The 13,426-nt window shown below is 39.9% G+C and overlaps 1 long non-coding RNA gene across 1 annotated transcript in view; it reads right to left on the bottom strand.

The window, feature by feature from the left end:
* LOC111938625 (uncharacterized) overlaps positions 1-13,370 on the bottom strand; it is a 32,642-nt gene extending 19,272 nt beyond the window's left edge. The window contains exons 1-3 of the long non-coding RNA XR_002869042.2: positions 13,039-13,370; positions 3,463-3,563; positions 2,260-2,367 (exon numbers count right to left, since the gene is read on the bottom strand). This is a non-coding gene — a long non-coding RNA (uncharacterized LOC111938625). The remainder of the gene's footprint in view (positions 1-2,259; positions 2,368-3,462; positions 3,564-13,038) is intronic.
* Between the last annotated feature and the right edge of the window lie 56 nt (positions 13,371-13,426).

Genomic DNA, 13,426 nt, shown 5'->3' with positions numbered 1-13,426 from the left:
GGAAAATAATCAATACCTTAACAAAAAATACAAAAATGCATCATGAATGGTAAGAAAAAGAGGAAAAAAGAAAATAAAAAACCTAACAAGCTGCAAATTGAGGTCACTTGCTTGGCCAACACCATGAAACTACCAGAAATTATTTTGTAAGCATTAAGACATGTTACTAAGTATTGACAAAAGAGGTTTTCCCATCAAATAACATAAAAAACACCTTCCATGGACTTGGATCTCATTACCAATTTGAAATATTAAAACCATCTATATTTAAACTATAGCTACACAGATACTGTTACTAAACAGCAAAGCCTCTTGTAACTCTTTCACTGATAGTTCATCAGTACTGGATGAAACTGGATGATTCTTCATCACTGAATGATTATAACCATACCATGGGCAGTGGTGAGTGAATGTCTCAAGGATCTCATCATTTACCCATAAGCAGAGGTTAATGCCAAGGTATTTTGAGAGTTAGCCAACATTTCTCTCCAAAAACAGAAATTAGAAGAATCAGAAGGAAAATCAGTAAAGCAATGCCAAGGAAAAAGATCTTTGAATAGATTTGAATAGAACTTTGTGTTCATTCTTCTTTTTCCTTTTACCTTCCCTCCTTTTCTTCAAGTCCCCCAGCTGTCTTCCACACTCCTTCTGCCCCCTCTGCCCCACTACATTCCAGTGCCAATTAACCCAATGTCTCTGGCCAAACTGAAATCCATTATCGGTGAGTTCTGAAAAGCCCCAAAGTTTGCCTGACATGAACACTCAGAAAGGACAAAATACAATCACATGCACAATAACACACCCCCGAGCAGTGACACCAATACCAGAAATAGTTGAGTGCCTGTAACAACAGGATGACTCCCATCCCCAAAACAATCTTTAGCTCAGTGAACTATGCAAAATAATGACTGGGTTTTGTTTTGAAGTCCTAATATTTAAAGCCAAACATATTTTCTATATTTTCTCTCCAATGTCATCTTTCCAAAAACACCAAACGGCCTCCTCCTGAAGTGCTCTTTTTCTATTGCAACATATGGTGCCCCATCCGGAGAGTCACAAGATATTTTGTTTCTAATTGATTACATTCATGAGTCACATGCAGGATTTGCACCTAGGTTGAAAATCAACTGGTTGTTTTTCAGGGCTTCCACACAGTAACACAGGTGGGACAGCTGCCTCTGCAACCATAGCTACCGAAAACCTCCTCAGAGGTTTTTGCATAAAATTTGAAACTTAAATTCAAAGTCACCAAGTCTTGCAATTTTATTTCATTAACAGGAGGATTTTGTGGGTTTGGTGGTTTTTTGTTTCTTTGTTTGTTTGGTTTTTTTTTGGTTTTTTTTCCCCTAAACTTTCTGTTGCAATTAGGGCACCAAGAGAAAATGTAATGGATCCAGTGTTATGGTTTGGGAATTCCAATGTTGCAAATATTACAATATAAATAAACAGAACCAAAATCCACCGCCTTTAGAATCTCAATAGAATTAGCCAAATCAGGTGTTTCTGAAGGAAAAGTGATTATTTAACACTCAACTTCTTACTGCTTGGAGTGGCTAGAACTTGTTACTCCAGCACCATAATTATTCCCAGGTTAAAAGGACTCTTCAATCACCACGAATTATGGATCAGACAGCATATTCAATTAGGGAAAAAAATAAAACATTTCTGCCTACACCATCTGCTCGAATAATTTGTAAAATGTGAAAATGGCTTTGCGTGGACATAAAAGCCTACATGCCTAAGTATTCCTGATTTTCCCTGAAAGTAGCACTCCCACAGTTTAAGATACTGTAGCTGCTGTATTTATGGGACCATTTCACATGCCAAAGCTATTACTGAAAGTATGTGAGGTACCAGCAGCGTTTCTGAACATCATAGAAAGGTATAAAGTCTGGGGTCCAGATTTAAGTATTAGGTCCTATTTCATTCTTGGTAAATTAATTAGGACTGCAGAAATTATTAACTTGAACTCTTTTGATCTTATTGCACACCACTGTGTTTTGCCTGAATAAAATAGCTGAGCAGAAACACCAGGAGGGAAAATTTCTCTTTGAGAGTGGAATCAATGTCAAAAAATTACTTTGTTTGTATTTATTATGAGGAATTCAGCACCCTGCTAAAAAAAAATCCCTGCCTGTTTCTATTACAAAGGTTGTTTCTTATACTCTCATGTTATTTTACTGCAATTGAAAGGTACTTTTTTTTTTTTTCAGTTAACTAGAAAGCTGAGCAGTTGACTAATCCATTATCTTTACTCACCATGCTGGCTGCTCGAAGTATCTCCTGCTCTATATTGGGTGTCAGTCCCAGATTCTGGCTCTATCTCCCTTAGGGAATGGTAAATCAGCCAATGCAAATCCAGAATTGCTAATGACAGAAACAGGAGATTTCAGTTCCCAGCTTCCAGATGCAACATATGTCAAAAGATAGCTTATACACTCAGAGTGAGGGAGAGAAAACAGTTTTGACATTTTTGTTTGTTTGTGCTGATGGGTTTTAAACCTTAATTAAGTCCAAATAGAAGGAAAAATTTCACCATGACATCCATTAGGTACTCAGTATATTAAATTTACAGCTGGGTATCCAACAGAAAACATACATTAAGCATCATATTGAGAACTACTTCTCCAACAACTTAAGTCGATTAGGTTGTGTCAGACTGGAGATGAAACTGATAAATGGGAATTTAGAATTCATTTAGATGACTTCTTCTGTTTTCTAAGTCTTTTGAAATGCTGCACAAACTTAAAGCAGTGACTTTCCTAATAAACAAAGAATCAAGTTTCAGAGCTTCAAAGAAATATTTCACTGTAGGGTCTATTAAATCTGGTTCTGTATTTCAAGTAATTATTGTAGAGTATTTATAATTCTGACATCAGCTATTATCCTTGACAAGGAAAAAAAGAACTGTGTTGCTATAAAATATAGAGAGAAACCTAATGCTGGGTGAGATTTTCAAAACAATTTTTGGTGAGGTTTAAAGGTTCTTGGCTTCTTAAAATCCAGCAGTTTCCAGGGACTTAAATACTTCAGAAACCAATAATTAATTTAGGACCACAAATCAGTGTTTAGAAGAATGATTTTTATGGTCCTAATTATTGAAGACAGAACTTGCTGTAATTCCTCAACTAGAGAATCCTTCCTTGAGCTGGAAACCACCAGCGGGGGCTTGAGAGGGCAGTGAAAAACCTGAACTCTTTAAAAGCTGAAAATTTAACTATAAAAGTTCATTTTTGAACTTGACAATCTTCAAACTTTTTGAACATTTGACAGTCACAAAAACATCTCAGTATCTAAAAAAGGTATTTTCTACCATTTTTGTTGTGTAATACTTGTACAGTTGCTGTAATTTATGAAGTTGGCAAATTAACTACCTGGTATTAGAATACTGCATTTATACATTCATCATGGGAAACACGTAAAGAAATTGGCTCTTCCCCACACCTTGTATACAGGATTTACCTGTTTTCCTTTGTTTCTTCCAAACAACTTAAAGTTGGTAGCAGAACTCACTGTAATTTGGTGGTTGCCACCCCGGATTTCCAGACCATGACCATTCACAGCTGATCACAAAAAAAAGCAAATAAATTATCAGTTATAAACTGTATAGTAACTATCTCTTACTGTTACTGTGGCATGTTACAAGTTCAGGTAAAGTTTTTTAATCCAGAGTATAAAACACTTTTACTGTACTTTTTACTCGAAAAGACAACAGAACTCTCTATTTTGGCCAACAGCATTAAACAAAGGTCAGTGGCTGATGATGATGAATTAAGAAGGTTAAAAATTATGACTCAGGAGAAGAAAATCTTAACCAAATCTGAATTCATTGAATGGAATGACCGACTGAAGCTTATTTGTTATATCCTTCATAGCCTTTGTGGTGGGTTGCCCAAGTCTGACTTCCAGGTGTCCACCCAGCTGTGTTCTTATTCCCTCTTCTCAACAGCAGGGAGGAAAATGAGATGAAAAGGCTCATGGTCAAGATGAAGAAAGGGAGAACATTTATTGATTGCCACCATGAGCAAGACAGGCTCAGAGAAATAATTTATTACAAATTAAATTATGCTTGGACAGTCTTCCTGCCCAAGTCAGGGCCTTCGTTCTCAGCCTCAGCCTCATTCCTTCATCCCCTCACCACAGAGTGGTGCAAGGGATGAGGAATGGGAGGTTGTGGCCAGCCCAAGACTTTCCCTATCTGGTGCTTGCTCCTCCTCACATGTTCCCTGCTCCAGCAGAGCTCCTCCACAAGCCACAGCTCCCATAAGGAGAAACTGCTCCCGTGTGGGCTTTCCCTGGGCTGCATTTCCTTCACAACACCTCCCCCTGCTCTGGTGTGGGGGCTCTATGGTGTGAATCTGTTCCACTCTGGTCTCTCTTCATGGGCAGCACACAAACACCTGTTCCACCATAGTTTCTTCCAAACCTTCCACAGGCTGCAGGAGGAAGATCTGCTTTGACACCTGGTGACCCTCCCTCACCTCAGCCTCCAAAGGGCTGTTTCTCACTCTTTCCTCCCCTCACATCCTCCCTGCTGTGCAATGGTAAAGTGAACCTGTCTTCCTGGAGGGATGGAAAGAAGACACACATTCACTCCCTTAAAGGCAGCTTCCTCACAAAAGCCAGGCTATCTCTCTGCCTGAAATAATTATCTAGATGTTTAAACTGAAGTTCTGTGAATAACCCCAACTTCCACAAAAATGCATTTTAAAAAGATTTTAAAAAAAACAATAAAGTTTTTGCAATAAACAGGAATATCATGCTCTCTTAATGCAGAATGTAAATGATCACACTGCTGAGAAAAGGGAAAATTAAGTCTTCTAAGTACCCAATGAACAGGAGTGGAACAAATTTTCTCTCTTCAAATATATCCTTATAGTAATCTGAAGAGAATACTCCCGTGATTGTGTAGTGATTTCCTCAAGACCTATTCAATTACTTATTGTTCAGCTTACAGTGCCAGAAAAAAGGGCCTGTTAAAGTTAACATCTGCTAACTAATCATGGAACAGACCATCCCAACATTCCACAGGGTTTAAACATTGCTGTGAATTTTGATTACTATCAACTTTGGCTGGATTAAAGAAGCACTTTACTGTGAGACTTTTCAAATCTACAAAAACGTATTCCTTTAGAGGAAATGCTTCTAAAAAGAAACATTTTCATTCTGGGTTCAGAACATATGACCTAGCATTGTAAGCATGTCTAGTATTAAAAGTAGAAATAAATCAATCAGGTTAACTGTATTCCTCTGATTTTTTTTATTAAATATTTTATATTAAGAGTGTTAACATCCCACAGTAGATTCTGACATGCAAATATTGTTTGGATGGGCTGCTGTACAGATTGGTTCTTCTGAGTTCCACTCCATGCGTTTTGCATGCCTGACACTGAGAGTATATCCGTATTTGCTGGATTCCCAGGTTTTGGGATCATTTTCTTTGAGGTGATACATTCACATCTGAGTGAGGCAATCCAAGATGTACTTCTGAGTGTCTCTTGCCCAGCTGTGGTTGGAGGAGCTGTGTGTGCTGTGCAAACAGAACCCACACAGAAGTCAATTGGATTAGATAAGCTTTCTATGAAGCCATGGATTCCATATCTCTGCATTAGGATGGGGTTAATTTGTGTTTTATACTTGACAAATTACAACCTGCTGAGCAACTCTTGACTGTTTCCAGCGTATAATGTGTGATTTACACTAACTGGAATTCTCCTCTGACAAACACACAAGTCATGCATGCACACTCAGAGCTTGTGTTTTTCCTATTTTTCCAACTTCTTGATTCCAAAATACTTTCATTTTAAAATTAAAAATCCACAGTATTAAACACAAAAACCACTCCCTCATTGTAAGAAGAAAAATTCATTAGAAGAACATTGGACACCTCACTGTACTTCTGCATTTAACTGGAATGAAGCTCTCTCCCCTCAGGATGGGTCCCCCTTGCTCCAGAGAATCTTGTGTTCTGGGAGAGGTGAGCACTCAGAGGATGCCAAACACTGGAGTCAGATCATATCCACCAAAGGAGGAACAGCCAAAGCATTATGTCAGAGTCCTGTCTGTAACTGGGGAGCACAATGAAGGGATGTTCCAGGCACTGAGCCTGTCACAGGTGTCACCACCACAATTGACCACAGCATCCTGTCCATCCAACACATCATTTCTCCTGTGCCCCTTTAACAGAAATACACATGGAACTTAAACTTCAACAACACCACAACTAAATTATAAAGAAGGGATTATTTCAGCCAATTTTCAATAGCAAAGTGTGTGGTCCTCAAGACTTTTTATAAATACCCTTCCAACATTTGTGTGAAAAGTTGAATAGGAGACCACACAACAACCAAGGATTATGTGGCACTGCACTAAAGGGGAAAGGGAGAAGAATCAAACATTTCTTGCCCAAGGTTTGTTACTGTGGGATACTATTATGTGAAGCCCTTCCGTTCGTACAGAACATCGCATTAAATTACATGGCAAGAATGAATAACTGCTTTGTCACATACAAATCACACATTATTTTGCTTTTTAAAGATGGTGAAAAGTGAAATAGTGTACCAAATTCCATCCCAAAAAGCTTTGGTTATTTAAATCCAGTCTGTATTTCACCCAAGGTATTCCCTCTGCATAAAAGTTTAAAGGTTCTTAAGGCTGCAAAGCCAAATACCACAGAACTTTTGGTATGAGCCAATTAAGCTTCCAGCAATGTTAAAACTGCACAGCTCAGTTTGATGTCATAATGAAAATACAGTTTACAGCCACCATTTTAATGACACTAACTGACAGCAGAGCCAACCAGGACAGGAGAGGTCATGGTCAGGAATACTGGTTTCAGCTCCCGACGGGAGAAGAAAGTATAGGATTGTATATTGTGGGACAGTTCTGTTCCAAGGTATATGTAAAATTCATCTCAAAGCCCAGAGCTGCCAGTGAAATTTAGTGTGAATTGTTCCATATTATTGGAAGGCTTTAGAGTCACAGCTGAGATGGAAATAATCAATGGTCAAAGTGCAGTCAAAAGTCCAGGTACGGGAAATAAAACATCTCAGTAACAAACCTCACTGGTTTTATGTGGTACTAAATCCTGTTCAGCCATCAGGTAACATTCTTCCAATCTTAGAGTGTGTAAGTGCGATGGTTTGGTGTTTAAGAAAAGAAAAAAAAAAAAAAGTAGAAAACATGGAAGTGAAGCCTTTGAGAGAGACTGCTGGGAATTTCTTCTCTGCTTGAGACCTGGCCAATAGCTGGCCATTTCTGAGAATTGACAGCGGTTTTAGACCACTAAAAAGTAAGATCCCTTTTGTGAATACCACCTTTTAAACCTAAACTCGGAAAGTTCTGGCTCTCTTTGTTTCCGGCTTTGAAAGGTAGCAGAACTCCAGCTGGCTCCCCCTCCCCCCTCCCCCCACCCCACCTCCCCCCCCGCCCCACGCGGCCTGGCAGGGGCTGGGCTCAGCCTGCAGCGGTTGTCAGGTAGGCGGTGGAGCCTGAGGGGTATTCTTCCCGGGATGGGGCCGGGCTCTGCTTCGGCCTTCCCGGGGGTCCTCCGGGTCCTGGTCCAACGGTGGGCGGGGCGGGGGGGGGGGCTGAAGCCTTTCCGGGGGGGCCCTGGCCTTAGGCGCTGCCGAGCTGAAATCCGACACCATGAATACCTAGCTGCGGCTTGAGACAGATTTTAACTCTTTCACTACACATCTTTTACTCATCTTTCGCTAGAGTAAAGAGACTTGCAGATTTAATTCTTTTTCCAGAGAGAGGAAGAGGGAGTGATCAACATGTAGAGAGACAACATAAACTATCAAAGTTAGCAAAGGAAGGTATCAAGCTTCAGATGGGAAGAGAATGGAGAGATGCTTTAATAAGCTGAAATATTCTTTTGTTAAGGTTATGGAGATAGACAATAATGTTCTGAAAAACTCCTTTAATTCATAAAAGAGTGTTTTGCAGGGAATGAAGTATTTCAAAGTGTAGGTCTGAGCAAAGGTAATCCACTGATGAAGCTGAACAGATGGTGAAATAGTTGTGATCCCATGAGATGGGAGATGCTGGAACAGAGAAAGAGAAGTGAGAGTTGATGGAGACACTTGGCCCCCAGAAAAAAAAGATAAAACGTCTGTTCCCAGAGATGATCGCAGAGGCTTTGAATAACTATCCTTAAAATGACACCCCTTGAGTTCATGGCCCATGAACACACCTCAGAGTGGTGTGAAATGAGAGGAGGGCCTGATGGCAGAGTTTTCAGGTGGCTGGCATCAGGGGAATGAAAATCCATGAGAAAACTGTTTTCTTGTGGAGAACTCTCCATGGAATGACAAAAGAATACTCCTGTCTTTACAAAGGCTGATGAAAAGATTATTGTATATTATCTTTTATAACATAAAAGATTATATACAATAATATATATTATTGTATATATATATAGTGTATATATATATATATATATATATATATATATACTGTATAAACAGTTACTACTGTTTTAACCACCAGGTTTTGTCTCTATGTTGTCAGACAAGGGAATGGTTGGGTGGTGGGGAAGAAGGGTTTCTGGAGATTTTGTTCTGGTTTATTATTCTTGTAGTTTAGTTAATAAACTTTCTTTATTCCTTTTAAGTTTTAAGCCTGTTTTGCCCTTCTCCTAATCCCTATTTCACAGCAAGAAATAAGTACGTTTTCTGTTGATTTTTTTAGCTAGTGCTTTAAAACTACCACAATAAAGTCCTGGAGAATAAGAATATTTAAAATCTGAAATGATCATTCTTTTATTGAGTTGGATATTTGGCTTTTTATGTGATAACAGCAGAGGGACAAAAAAAAGGGCTCCTGCAATTCTCAAATGTGTGTGAACCCAGCTGAAGCTCCAGATGGATTTAATAGCCAAGGTGTAGCTTGGTTTACACCTTTGGCAGTTACAGATGTGCTGAGGATGACAACAAGGACAAGGAACTTCTTTAGAAACACACTCCTGACACTACGTGCTCTGCTCTGTCCCTGCCATCCTCACAAAGCACAGGATGTTTTCCTCAGCAGTTATGCCAGGATAGCTGGACTGATGGTAACTCATGTACAAAATCATGTGTACAAAATCTCTACAAGCAACAACTCAAGTTCCAGGCTCCACTGGCAGTTCACAGCCTCCCCTGCTGTAGGGGAAGTATGGATGCTAACTATGAAGCAGGGAGCACAGTGCCTGTACATAACTTTCTCAGTCTTGCCTGAGAAAGTGGCTGGGAAATCATAAGGAGAAATTAAAACAACCTCAGAGATAGAAGACAACCTTGCAGGTGCTGTTTGTCTGTTCCTTGTTTTCTTGCAAGAGAAGGTTGAGGGGTGGTGTACCCCACTGACCAATGATGGTGATGTGTTATTTTACTAACCAATAAGAGTTTTACTTTTCTGTACTTTCATGTATTGGTCTATAAAAAAGATCTGAGGTAATAAACCTTGGAGAAACTCTCCTGTTTGACTCCCAAGAGAGTCTGTGTCGTTCTTCTCACCATTCCTAATAGAGCAACAGGGAAAGACCTCTTAACAGCAGCCAACCAGCCATACTCCTGGATGGACAGAACCACTGAAAGATCTAGAAGAGACTCATTGTCACTGGAACTGTATTTAATTTATAAACTGAAATCTCTGGGGCCTTCATTTTCCATCATGCAGTGGGATGCAGCCAAGTTTTGCTTCCTGCAGGGAGGGAAGAGGCCAGGGGGTATAATACATGCCACCTTTCCCAGAGCTTCCTTATCACTACCTGTGAAGCATTGTGCCTGCTTTCAATCACTCATGCTGATTGCCTACTATTAATGTCACTCATTCTCTTAAGCAATTAAGCCACCTCTTTCTTAGATGTGCCTTTGTCTCTCCCTGGCACATTTCCTTGTCAATCCTCTTTTCCAGATGGCATCAGGATGAGAGATAAGTGTTGCCTAAAGTTGCTTAGCAATGCAACACATGCAAGGTTTGGAAATGCTGACGTCCACATAAGCACTATCTCTACATCACACATTTCTGCAGAGAAACAAAGGCGTGAACACCCGTAGTGACACTGGGGCCTCCAGAAAAAGAGCCACTGGTGCCCAAAGGGAGCAGGGAGTGAGAAAAAGAAAAAGCTCCAAGCTCCCAGTGATGGGATGAGTTATACTGCGGGAGGTTTGTCTGTGTTTGGTTTGGATTTTAAGCCAGAATTGGAAATTCTGCTTTAAACACATAAAACCCCTCATGTTTTACCAAGGTCCTGTATTTTCTGTGATTCAGAGACACAAGATGCCACAGACACAAAGCCACTGCAAGCTGTTGATAGAGACCAAACCAGAAATGGATGCCCAGGGATCCCTGGAAGTGTCCAAGGCCAGGTTGGTCAGGGCTTGGAGCACCCTGGGATAGTAGAAGGTATCCCTGCCTGTGGCAGGAGTGGAACTGAATGGAGTTTAAGGTCCCTCCCGACCCAAACCAGTCTGGGATTCTGTGAAGAGTTCATGACAAACAGGTACTGATAAAGGCAAAGCTGTTTATCATCAGCTTGGTATAAACCCTACAAATCCTCCTCTCCTAAGAATCACTGATAGGGAATTTATTCCTGCAACTGCACCATATAATTGTGGATTGTTTCTAAACTTTGCAGTAAATGCGTTTATATGGAATTTATTTAAACTACAATTAAATGTTACGGGTAATAAATAAGAACACTTAGTATATGAACAGCAGTAATTTCACAGGGTCACATTATCATATTAATTCATTTCTGCAGCAGCCTACAAAAACAGGTTGGCATGACTCATTTTGTGTTTGAAAAACCTGAGATGATACAAATTTATTCATCATGGGGAACAACTTTGAAACAGCTAGTTCTGAAAAAAACAAATGAACAGTAGTAAATTAACTATAGAAATTCACATGTAGCCTTACTCAGGGTAGTCTCTTACTAACCAGAATTTAGTGGTCCCCTCCAAAAGCCACTAAAATAGAGCTCAGCACTTACTAGTGGGGAGATTGGTTCATGGTGTTTAAATCAGAAATAGTTTTATTTATATTTTTACATCATATATCCTTATGTTGTAATCATAACCACAATCGAGATGTAGGAAAATTTATTGTATCTTCAAATGTCCTATTACCCACTTACAGCCTAATTCTAAATAACTGAATTGCAGAAATTTAAATAATTTGCAGTGAACTGAAGCCATGATGAGTGTTCTGAACAGGTACCTGAGATGGATTCCTGCAGGTGAGGAAGCCCAGAAGGCCAGGCACCTGTTTGTGTGGTTAACAGGTGTGTCAGACAGCAGGGCTTCCTCAGGAATGAGGACAAACCACACTCAGCCAAAGCACACAAGGAAGCAGCTATGGGAAGAGAATGGCAGCAGCCAGAGAGGAGGGATCACAGGGAGGAAACATTTTTATGGCAAAAAATAAGTGTTTTCCTCCATTAACCTCTGCAAACTTCATTCATGTGTCAGTTTTCTTTCATTCTCAAAGCTGTGCACATAAAAATGCATGAAAACCAGACAGGCCAGCACAGGTCACTGGGGACTTTAATTATTTTTAAAACTACCTTTCAGGGACTCTGCTCCATGTTCCCTATTACTCAGTCATAGTTTCTGTCTTGCAGCTCTTCACAAGATTTTTATTGAATGCAAAACCAGTTTTACTGTTAAAAAGGACATAAACCAGAGTTTTTTGCTATTAATGGTCTCCTCTGTTGATAGTTTTAATTATTGCTTCTTTACTGGACATTTAATCGACCTGAATCTCTGAAGATTCCCAGACTGCAATGTGCTGTTAACTGACAGCATCCATTCACTAAAAAAATTATCACTTGCCAAGGACTGATCTAAAAATTTGGCCCTGATGCTGCTGCAACTGAAACTGAGGACAGATTAAACATTCATGTCATGATTCAATCCATTCTATACCCCACAGAAGTAATGCTGGGATACCTTAGAGCTTAAAATATTTGCCTACATTTTCTTGCTCCAGCAGATTACTTCAGGATGTCCACAGTACTATTTCAAGAGAAGGAAAAGAAACCCAGATTTTTTTCCAAATCCCTACAGTTTTACACAGTTTTCAGGCATAACTATCTGTGAGATGTCTGGGTGCACTGACTGATCACCAATAACGTTTGGTGTCACTGAGATAATCTGACCAAGGAAACAAACTTCAGAATCTCATGTGCAAAACCTTATGTGCAGACAGAATTCCCAGATCCTTAATTTAAAGATTTGCCCTTTTTTAAGCACTGAACCAAGTTTTGCCACTTATGTTACAACCAGGTCTGTGTCCCCTGGGATGCCCAGCCATAATCACTCCACTGATGACCTTTAAGGTCCTTTCCAACCCAGATTGTTCCAGAATTCTGATTCTTTCCAATATTTCTTGTTTATTTTCCAGAAGGCTGCTTAGCTCTTCCATAAATCAATGATAATTTATGGCAAGTAAATAAATATGTAATTCTAAACAGCTTATAACCCCCCAAACTCCAAGCTATTATTTTGCTTGAAAAAAGGGTATTTTTGTTTTTATTGTTTCATGTTAAGCTATATAATTTGAAAGCAGAATGTGCTGAGGGATCACTTGTCTCTTTAAAGTTATATAGTAACATATAATTATATATATGTATATTTATGTGTAAATATATAGCTATTTATTTATATCAATATATTGTACAATTTGTATATTAATATATTTCAGTTTTCACCTATTTATTATATGTATGAAATAAATAAGCATACTTATATAGTTGAATACTGTAGGTACTAAATCAATAGATTTTCAGAAGTGTCAGGACTATTTTTTTGGCATCTTGTCACTTTTGAGCACGTAGTGAGCATAAACTTCAGTACTAAATGCTGCAGCCATAGGGCCTGAAGAATTTACTGATTCAGCCCCAAAACAGATGCTGGAGAGACGCCCAGTGGTGCCCAAAGGCGGTACAGAACTGTTCGGAACAGCCTCGTGGCAGCGGATCCAGGGAAAATAAATTATGATCCCCAGGGTTTGTTTATCAGTGTTTCTGTTCCACGGGAACAAACGCACCTCATCACGTGTTTGTCACCTCTTTTTCCAAGTAACGAGTATTTCTTGTCTTCTCCTGCTGATTTTGATTCCCAAACGTTCACGGACTCATGAAATAAAATACACTGAACTCCTTAAAACTTTAAATCCTTCAACAGATTTGGCCTCATCCTGTGAGGGGGCTCCGCTCGGCTCGGTTCGGTAGAGCTCGGTTCAAGCTCGGCCAAATCCGGCTGGGTTGGGTTGGGTTGGGGCATGACTCGGCCAATCTCGGTAGAGATCCGTTCAGGCTCGGCGGACTTCGGCTAGGCTCGGTTCGGCCCCGGCCCCGCCTGCCGCCATCCCGCCATTGGCCGCGCGTCCGCTCCCGCCCCAGCAGCCGTTCCCATTGGCTGCGCGAGCGCGGGAG

This window comes from Cyanistes caeruleus, chromosome 22 (genome assembly GCF_971803275.1).
Source record: "Cyanistes caeruleus chromosome 22, bCyaCae1.hap1.1, whole genome shotgun sequence".
Classification (NCBI taxonomy): domain Eukaryota; kingdom Metazoa; phylum Chordata; class Aves; order Passeriformes; family Paridae; genus Cyanistes; species Cyanistes caeruleus.
Note: the sequence above shows the minus strand (reverse complement) of the source record. Positions and strands in the feature narration are given on the sequence as shown.